This window comes from Coregonus lavaretus (assembly GCF_964263955.1).
Source record: "Coregonus lavaretus genome assembly, chromosome: 27".
Lineage (NCBI taxonomy): Eukaryota > Metazoa > Chordata > Actinopteri > Salmoniformes > Salmonidae > Coregonus > Coregonus lavaretus.
Genome location: NC_140014.1, coordinates 6078932 through 6088580, shown reverse-complemented (window position 1 = coordinate 6088580; position 9649 = coordinate 6078932). Strand labels below are relative to the sequence as shown.

Below are 9649 nucleotides of genomic sequence, written 5' to 3'. Positions count from 1 at the left end.
AATGTTATGTTGTGACAAATATTCTTCATAATGGATTTAGAAATGTTGAAAATTGACAGCCAGACAGACACTGGAACTTGGATAATCACTGGCATTTTTGTCTTGGCCTGAACCACCCTGATTTATATCCATAATCTGAATAAACTATTGGACAATAATGTAAATTGAACAAATTGAATAATTTCCAAATACATTTTAGATGTGAGAGAAGGTGCTCTTTTGTTTGAACGCAATGCTTGTGCCATGCTATTAGAGGCAAACACCACCAAACAAGAGGCACACCTCACTTTATCTTAACATGGTACAAAGTGATGTAATTCACATCACTAAAAGTAGTTCAGAGATTGTGTTATATCATATACATTTTCTAACCATTTTAATGTCAGAACGTACCACTCATTGCTGTTGTTCAATGTCAATGCCAAGAAATGTAACATTAATTTGGTAACTGTTAAGACAATTCTGTGTGTATTAATTATTTAGGGGACCTGAACAGCACTTTTGCAGACTTGCAGGTACAGAGCTATATTTGAGCATTGTCCTTTCGATAATGAAAAAGGAATGTCTTGCTCATTTATTGGCAGGCCTGAATTTGACAAAGGGGGATTTTACTGGCCTGTGGCTTCATCCATCATTATGGGGCTCATTCATATATTAAACATGACTTGTAGATAATTTGTTTGCACAGTGCTGTGGTTAAGATTCAGTGTAGAGTAATACAATCTCTACTTAAGCTTGACTAGGTATTAAAAAATGTAAATAGCATCAGCAGATCAAACAGCCTTTACAACATTGCACAACCAGCTGGAACATCAGTTGAAATATATGTTTGCCTCGACGGAATATCTGCAGTATATGGATAATGGTGTACAATGTGCAGCATGTGCCAAATCTTTGCAACAATCCTTTTTCCATGAAGAAAATGTAAATGTATGTGTTCTGTGTGAAAGGGATATCCTTTATATTACTGGCAAAAATGGTTTCAGATATGTGTTTTTGGTCCAAAATGTGGTGTATCGAATACAACCCAGAATCATTTATTGATGTTTTAATTACGAAGGGTTGATTGTGGTTTGATGCAATGACCTTAACAAGAAATTGTCAAATGTGCCTACAAGCAGGGTTATTTTGAAGTTGTCTCATCCAAAAGGATTTCCTTTTGACAACTGATTCTGTGATCATTAAAATATCAGCAAAATATTATTTTTTTGTGAAACAACAACAAATAAGACCAAAAAAACAGAAAACTTGAGCGTGCATAACTATTTACATCATTTAGCGTCTGCTAAATGATGTAAATGTAAATAAAGTACATATTAATTTTCACACGGTCGAAAGCAAAAAAGTGTATTTTTACTGAATGGTTTGTTTTATTCAAGGTCATGAAGATACTACAATTTAATTACATTTTTACATGCTTACAGTGTTAGTTTCATCAGCTGTTGTACAATATGTTATAAAACAGGAAAAAATGAATTTTCACTGCACTGGGCCTTTAACAACAGAGCTTGGTTAACCAAGTGTCCAAAGTCCAAAACGTTAACTTTTGTGAAGCTTTGAATCCTATTGGTCACGTTCTAGACTCTTTGTATAGTACATTATCTGCACTTCTGTTGATTTATGGCTCCCAGGTGCCTTTTATACAGGTAACGAGCTGAGATTAGGAGCACACTCTTAAGGGGAGTGCTCCTAATCTCAGCTTGTTACCTGTATAAAAGACACCTGTCCAAAGAAGCAATCAATCAGATTACAAACTCTCCACCATGGCCAAGGTCCCCCTGCTCAAGAAAGCACATATACATGCCCGTCTGAAGTTTGCCAATGAACATCTGAATGATTCAGAGGAGAACTGGGTGAAAGTGTTGTGGTCAGATGAGACCAAAATTGAGCTTTTGGCATCAACTCAACTCGCCGTGTTTGGAGGAGGAGGAATGCTGCCTATCACCCCAAGAACACCATCCCCACCATCAAACATGGAGGTGGAAATATTATGCTTTGGGGGTGTTTTTCTGCTAAGGGGACAGAACAACTTCACTGCGTCAAAGGGACGATGGACGGGGCCATGTACCGTCAAATCTTGGGTGAAAACCTCCTTCCCTCAGCCAGGGCATTGAAAATGGGTCTTGGATGGGTATTCCAGCATGACCCAAAACACACGGCCAAGGCAACAAAGGAGTGGCTCAAGAAGAAGCACATTAAGGTCCTGGAGTGGCCTAGCCAGTCTCCAGACCTTAATCCCATAGAAAATCTGTGGAGGGAGCTGAAGGTTCGAGTTGCCAAACGTCAGCCTCGAAACCTTAATGACTTGGAGAAGATCTGCAAAGAGGAGTGGGACAAAATCCCTCCTGAGATGTGTGCAAACCTGGTGGCCAACTACAAGAAACGTCTGACCTCTGTGATTGCCAACAAGGGTTTTTCCACCAAGTACTAAGTCATGTTTTGCAGAGGGGTCAAATACTTATTTCCCTCATTAAAATGCAAATCAATTTATAACATTTTTGACATGCGTTTTTCTGGATTTTGTTGTTGTTATTCTGTCTCTCACTGTTCAAATAAACCTACCATTAAAATTATAGACTGATCATTTATTTGTCAGTGGGCAAAAGTACAAAATCAGCAGGGGATAAAATACTTTTTTCCTCACTGTACATGATGAGCTCCTTCTCAATGGGGTCTGGATGCACAATCTTACACTCACTGCATAGAGGGTCTCTCGTGTTTGTAGAAGCTGAGTGAGAAGATTCTGTGGACTTTGTTTGATCCCCATTTTCTTCAGATGGTCTAGGTAATGCTCCAGGTGTGGCTGGACTGCTGTGGACCTGATTTGCACTCTGTTCTACATCATTCAGTTTACAGTCTCTTGAAACAGAATTGCAAACCTGTGGCAACAGCTCTGGCTGAGGTGTCTGAGCATCTTTGCCATTGACGTCAGACCGCGCATTGCTCACCTGTCCGATTCCTTCATCTGGGATGTCTAGGAGATTAAGATTCGCCTTCAAGTGGTGTTCCTCCAGAATCGCTTTGAGAAGGTCGTGGTCGCTCATGCCCACCAGGCCACCCTTCGCCCTGTCGGGACCCCAAGCAGAAGAACCGTAGATGGGGTCGTTGAGGATGGGGTAGCCTGGAGGTGGACGCGGATCTGGTGAGTGCGGCCGTGAAAGGGAGGCAGCGCACTACACTGGAGTGGCCGTTCCAGCTGAGTCTTTGGAAGACTGTGCGTCATTCCTTGCTTTTAGGATGCACCCTGTACAGTCCCACCTTGAAGGAGAACACCAGGATAGGCTCCTCACAGATTATCTCGCCCTCTGGGAACCCCCTCCACTCGACAGACGTACTCCTTCTCCAGCTGTAAAAGATGACATACTGTATCAGTCACTAATATCAAACTTTGACAAAGTGTATTTTATGTTCAGTCATAGAGAGATTGTCACGGATGCCGCCGAGGCTGCTCCTCCTCCTTGCTCGGGCAGGCTTCGGCGTTCGTCGTCCCCGGAGTACTAGCTACTGCCGATCGATGTTTCGGTGTGTGTCTTGTGTTGTCTAGTTTGTACACCTGTTTCTTATTTTGTATTGATTATGTAACATATAAGTTCCCTTGTTTTATGCTTGCCTTTGTGTGTTATTGTCCTTTTGTCCTGTCGTATGTTTGGCATTGCTAGCTCGTTATTTTACGCACTCCGCGTGTTACTCCTCTAGTGTTGGAGACTTTTGTTTTTGTGCGTATTACTGGAAGTAAAGTAGTCATTCCTGATCCTCTGTGTCCTGCGCCTGACTTCACTGCCGCATACACATCACCCCAGTTTGACAGAGATTATACTTGAGGCCCTATTCAATCCAAACTGGTAACCAGATTTCCAGGATAAGTGAATAAAAAATGTCTTATCAGTTTATGACTCTGAATGTCCCTTTTCAATTGAAAGGTGCAAACTGCACTAACATAAGGTAGACTGAGGATGTCTCACCTGTCTTTCTCACACCAACACGTTTTTGGGACACTTCCAAAGTGCGGGTGAAGAGCAGCACCCCAGACGTGAGGCGATCCAGCCGGTGCACAGTATGAAGGCCACATATGCCCGGTTCTTTCCCAGGATGAAGATGACCGTGTTGTGATGGAAGCGCCCGCAAGGATGGACTGGCATCGAGGATGGCTTGTCAACTACCAACACCTCCCCGTTATCTTCCAGAATCTCCAGGGGCCGTCTGACTACAGGTGGCTCATGGCAATGCACTGTGTTCCTTCCATTGTTCTGAGGGGAAAAAGACCAGTCTGAGGCAATATTTTTTCTGCAGACTCAAAAAACATAGGATCAAAGTTTGACTGCTGTATCTGACTCAAGCCAACATATTCATAGACAGGGAGAAGACAAAGATGAATCATACTAGGTTAAGTTCAATCAGGCTGTAATACACAATTAATTTGTATATACAGCATGAAACTAATGCCTGCAAAATTCGACAATTCCACATTTTTGGTGTGTGAATTTTTTATTTTTTATTTGGTTTCTATTTTTTTAATGAACACTGAAAAGTGTTGATTGTTCTCCATCCTCCCCTGATTCAGAATATACAATTTTCATTGTCATGGCATGGCAACTAACTTGACCTTGGTGCCGAACCGTACCATACCTACTGTCTAAAAAGTTGGGTAAACAATAGTTTGAGGTGGATATTGTCTCAAATTTCTAGCAGCTAAAGGACAAATCACACAGACAACTGGTACAGTAAGTCTAAATATAATTTTATTCAACATTCTGGCTTGTAAGGAACATTTATATGATTTTGCAGGCATTAGTTTCAGGCTGTATATACCAATTAATTGTGTATTACAGCATGATTTATCAGACTAGAACTTACCCTGAGTGTTATGGTGAGGTCATCCACTGGTATCTCGTTGAGTCGGATGCGTCCTAGTTTGGAAGCCCTAATGTAATACTCCAAAGGCTTCGCTCAGAATTCACTGCTGAAAACCTCAAGAAGACTTTTCCCAATCCAGCGTCCCTTGCAATAAATGTTGAAGTCAAAGTAGTATGAGTGCACTTTGCGTAGACCTCCTTCAAAATAGTAAGTCATTTCATAAAAAGTATCTTTGCTAAAGCTCACTCCGGGGTTGCGTTTTTGAGGGAGAGGAATGTATTGCTCTCCCGGACGGAGTTGTTTCTTCCCACCCCCTCCTCGTCGTCTCTTTAAACGACTACTTTTCTCTGGTTCTTCGTCCTCTTGGCTCTTACGTTTAGAAGTTTCTTTCAACTCGTTGTCCGTGGTAGAAGTGACTGTTGTGTTTGATGTATTTTCCTCCGACACCCCCGTCACTGTAGACTCCATTGTATGCGACACTACTGTCAAATTGTGTTGATGCAAACGTGTGCCAGACAACTCTGAGTTGTAAAGTGTATGTTCTTTAGTCACTTTCCAAATTACATTTCTATAATTTGTCAATTGCGCACTGCAATGTCCGGCATGTGATAGTGTACTATTATCAAGCGTTTGTTGGAGATTTGTTGAACAGATACATTTTTCTTGAAATAACATACTACATTAAAGAAAGAGGATCGTATTCTCTAGGGAGTTCTTTAAAAACACTGTTTGTCTGGTTACCCGTAAATAAAATACTGTGACAACTGTGTTCAAAATACTCACTTGCATCTCACTGAAGCAGCCGTGTAAATATCGGTCTTCCTTCGATAGGACCTAGAGTATGTGGACAACTACAAATACCTAGGTGTCTGGTTAGACTGTAAACTATCCTTCCAGACTCACATTAAGCATCTCCAATCCAAAATTAAATCTAGAATCGGCTTCCTATTTCGCAACAAAGCCTCCTTCACTCATGCTGCCAAACATGCCCTCGTTAAACTGACAATCCTACCGATCCTTGACTTCGGCGATGTCATTTACAAAATAGCCTCCAACACTCTACGCAGCAAATTGGATGTAGTCTATCACATTGCCATCCATTTTGTCACCAAAGCCCCATACACTACCCACCACTGTGACCTGTACGCTCTTGTTGGCTGGTCCTCACTACATATTCGTCGCCAAACCCACTGGCTCCAGGCCATCTATAAATCTCTGCTAGGCAAATCCCCGCCTTATCTTAGCTCATTGGTCACCATAGCAACACCCACCCGTGGTATGCGCTCCAGCAGGTATATATCTCACTGGTCACCCCCAAAGCCAACACCTCCTTTGGCCGCCATTCCTTCCAGTTCTCTGCTGCCAATGACTGGAACAAACTGCAAAAATCTCTGAAGCTGGAGACTCTTATCTCCCTCACTAACTTCAAGCATCAGTTGTCAGAGCAGCTTACTGATCACTGCACCTGTACACAGCCCATCTGAAATTAGCCCACCCAACTACCTCATCCCCATATTGTTATTTACTTTGCTCATTTGCACCCCAGTATCTTGCTACATTTGCACACACTGTATACATATTTTCTGTTGTATTTTTGACTTTATGTTTTGTTTACCCCATATGTAACTCTGTGTTGTTGTTTTTTATCGCACTGCTTTGCTTTATCTTGGCCAGGTCGCAGTTGTAAATGAGAACTTGTTGCCAACTGGCTTACCTGGTTAAATAAAGGTGAAATAAAAAAATAAAAAAATAGGACTGCGGGCGCTTGTCGATGGCGTCACTGTGCGTTAGTAGCCCGTTTCAAAGCCTTATCTTCGTCCTCTTGACCCTGAAAAGTTACATAAACAGTGCCTTCTGAAAGTATTCCCAGTATTGACTTTTTCCACATTTTGTTGTTACAAAGTGGGATTAAAGTGAATTTCATTGTCATTTTTTGTCAACGATCTACACAAAATACACTGTAATGTCAAAGTGGAACAACAATTCTAACATTTGTAAAAAATACAATAAAAAAAATGATGCATTGTAATGACTAATAAAACGTGAATATATTTTGATTAGAAAAGTATTCAACCCCTTGAGTCAATACTTTGTAGAAGCACCTTTAGCAGCGATAACAGCTTTGAGTCTTTCTGGGTAACTCTCTAAGAGTGTTCCACACCTGGATTGTGCAACATTTGCTCATTATTCTTTCGAAATTCTTCAAGCTCTGTCAAATTGGTTGGTGATCATTGCTAGTCAACCATTTTCAGGTCTTGCCATAGATATTAAAGTAGATTTAAGTCAAAACTGTAACTCGGCCACTCAGGAACATTCACTGTCTTCTTGGTAAGCAACTCCAGTGTAGATTTGGCCTTATGTTTTAGGTTATTGTCCTGCTGAAAGGTGAATTAATCTTGGCTAGTTAAGGTTCATATCACCTCCACCTTACCGGACACCCTAGACCCACTGAAATTTGCCGCTCTCCCGGAAGGAGTTGTTTCTTCCCACCCCCTCCTCGCCGTCTCTTTAAACAACTACTTTTCTCTGGTTCTTCGTTCTCTTGGCTCTTACGTGTAGAAGTTTCTTTCAACTCGTTGTCCGTGGTAGAAGTGACTGTTGTGTTTGAGGTATTTTCCTCCGACACCCCTGTCACTGTCGACTCCACTGAATACGACAATACTGTAAAATTGTGTTGATGCAAACGTGTGCCAGATAACAACTCTGAGTTGTAAAGTGCATGTTATTTTCTCATTTTCCAAATTACATCTCTATCATTTGTGACATTTGTCAATTGCGCACGGCAATGTCCGGCATGTGATAGTGTCCTATTATCAAGCGTTATTTTGCGTTTGTTGGAGATTTGTTGAACAGATACACTACCAGTCGAAAGTTTGGACACAACTACTCATTCAAGGGTTTTTCTTTATTTTTACTATTTTTTACATTGTTGAATAATAGTGAAGACATCAAAACTATAAAATAACACATATGGAATCATGTAGTAACCAAAAAAGTGTAAAACAAATTAAAATATATTTGAGATTTGAGATTCTTCAAAAAGCCACCCTTTGCCTTGATGACAGCTTTGCACACTCTTGGCATTCTCTCAACCAGCTTCATGAGGTAGTCACCTGGAATGCATTTAAATTAACAGGTGTGCCTTCTTAAAAGTTGATTTGTGGAATTTATTTCCTTCTTAATGCGTTTGGGCCAATCAGTTGTGTTGTGACAATGTAGGGTGGGTATACAGAAGATAGCCCTATTTGGTAAAAGACCAAGTCCATATTATGGCAAGAACAGCTCAAATAAGCAAAGAGAAACGACAGTCCATCATTACTTTAAGACATATAGGTCAGTCAATATGGAAAATTTCAGGAACCTCTCATGAGGACCGCCACAGGAATGCAAGACCCAGATTTACTTCTGCTGCAGAAGATAAATTCATTAGAGTTATCAGCCTAAGAAATTGCAGCCCAAATAAATGCTTCACAGAGTTCAAGTCACAGACACATCTCAACATCAATTGTTCAGAGGGGACTGTATGAATCAGGCCTTCATCGTCTAATTGCTGCAAAGAAACCACAACTAAAGGACACCAATAATGAGAAGAGACCTGCTTGGGACAAGCAATGGACGTTAGAAATTGGAAATGTGTCCTTTGGTCTGGAGTCCAAATTTGAGATTTTTTGTTCCAACCGCCGTGTCTTTGTGGTGAATGGATGATCTCCGCAAGTGTAAAGCATGGAGGAGGAGGTGTTATGGTGTGGGGGTGCTTTGCTGGTGACACTGTCTGTGATTTATTTCGAATTCAAGGCACACTTAACCAGCATGGCTACCACAGTATTCTGCAGTGATATGCCATCCCATCTGGTTTGGGCTTAGTGGGACTATCATTTGTTTTTCAACAGGACTATGACCCAACACACCTTCAGGCTGTGTAAGGGCTATTTGACCAAGAAGGAGAGTGATGGAGTGCTGCATCAGATGACCTGGCCTCCACAATCGACCTCAACCCAATTGAGATGGTTTGGGATGAGTCGGACGGCAGTGTGAAGGAAAAGCAGCCAACAAGTGCTCAGCATATGTGGGAACTCCTTAAAAACTGTTGGAAAAGCATTCCAGGTGAAGCTGGTTGAGAGAATGCCAAGAGAGTGCAAAGCTGTCATCAAGGCAAAGGGTGGCTATTTGAAGAATCTAAAATATATTTTGATTTGTTTAACACTTTTTTGGTTACTACACAATTCCATATGTGTTATTTCATAGTTTTGATGTCTTCACTATCTTTCTACAATGTAGAAAATAATAAAAATAAAGAAAAACCCTGGAATGAGTAGGTCCAAACTTTTGACGGGAACTGTACATTTTTCTTGAAATAACGTTCTGTCAAATTAAAGAAAGAGTATTGTTTTCTCTAGGGAGTTCTTTAAAAACACTTTTGTCTGGTTACCGGTAAATAAAATACTGTGACAACTGTGTCCAAAATACTCATTTGCATCTCACTGAAGCAGCCGCGAAAATATGGGTCTTCCTTCCATAGGACTGTGGGCGCTTGTCGATGGCATCACTGTGCGTTAGTAGGCCGTTACAGGTGGTGAAGGTAGGCAACAACACCTCCACTACGCAGATCGTCATTACTGGGGCCCCACAGGGGTGTGTACTCAGCCCCCTACTGTACTCCCTGTTCACCCATGACTGCGTGGCCATGCACATCTCCAACTCAATCCTCAAGTTTGCAGACAACACAACAGTGGTAGGCCTGATTACCAGCAACGACGAGACAGCCTACAGGGAGGAGGTGAGGGCCCTGGCGTAG

At 41.5% G+C, this 9649-nt stretch overlaps 1 pseudogene across 1 annotated transcript; it reads right to left on the bottom strand.

Annotated features, from left to right (window-relative positions):
- Positions 1–195: 195 nt before the first annotated feature.
- On the bottom strand, positions 196–5322 carry LOC311102588 (pseudouridylate synthase RPUSD2-like; annotated as a pseudogene). Its single transcript has 4 exons — positions 4855–5322; positions 3984–4247; positions 2880–3363; positions 196–246 (listed from the first exon to the last, which is right to left on the bottom strand). The product of its transcript is annotated as a pseudouridylate synthase RPUSD2-like (transcript).
- Between the last annotated feature and the right edge of the window lie 4327 nt (positions 5323–9649).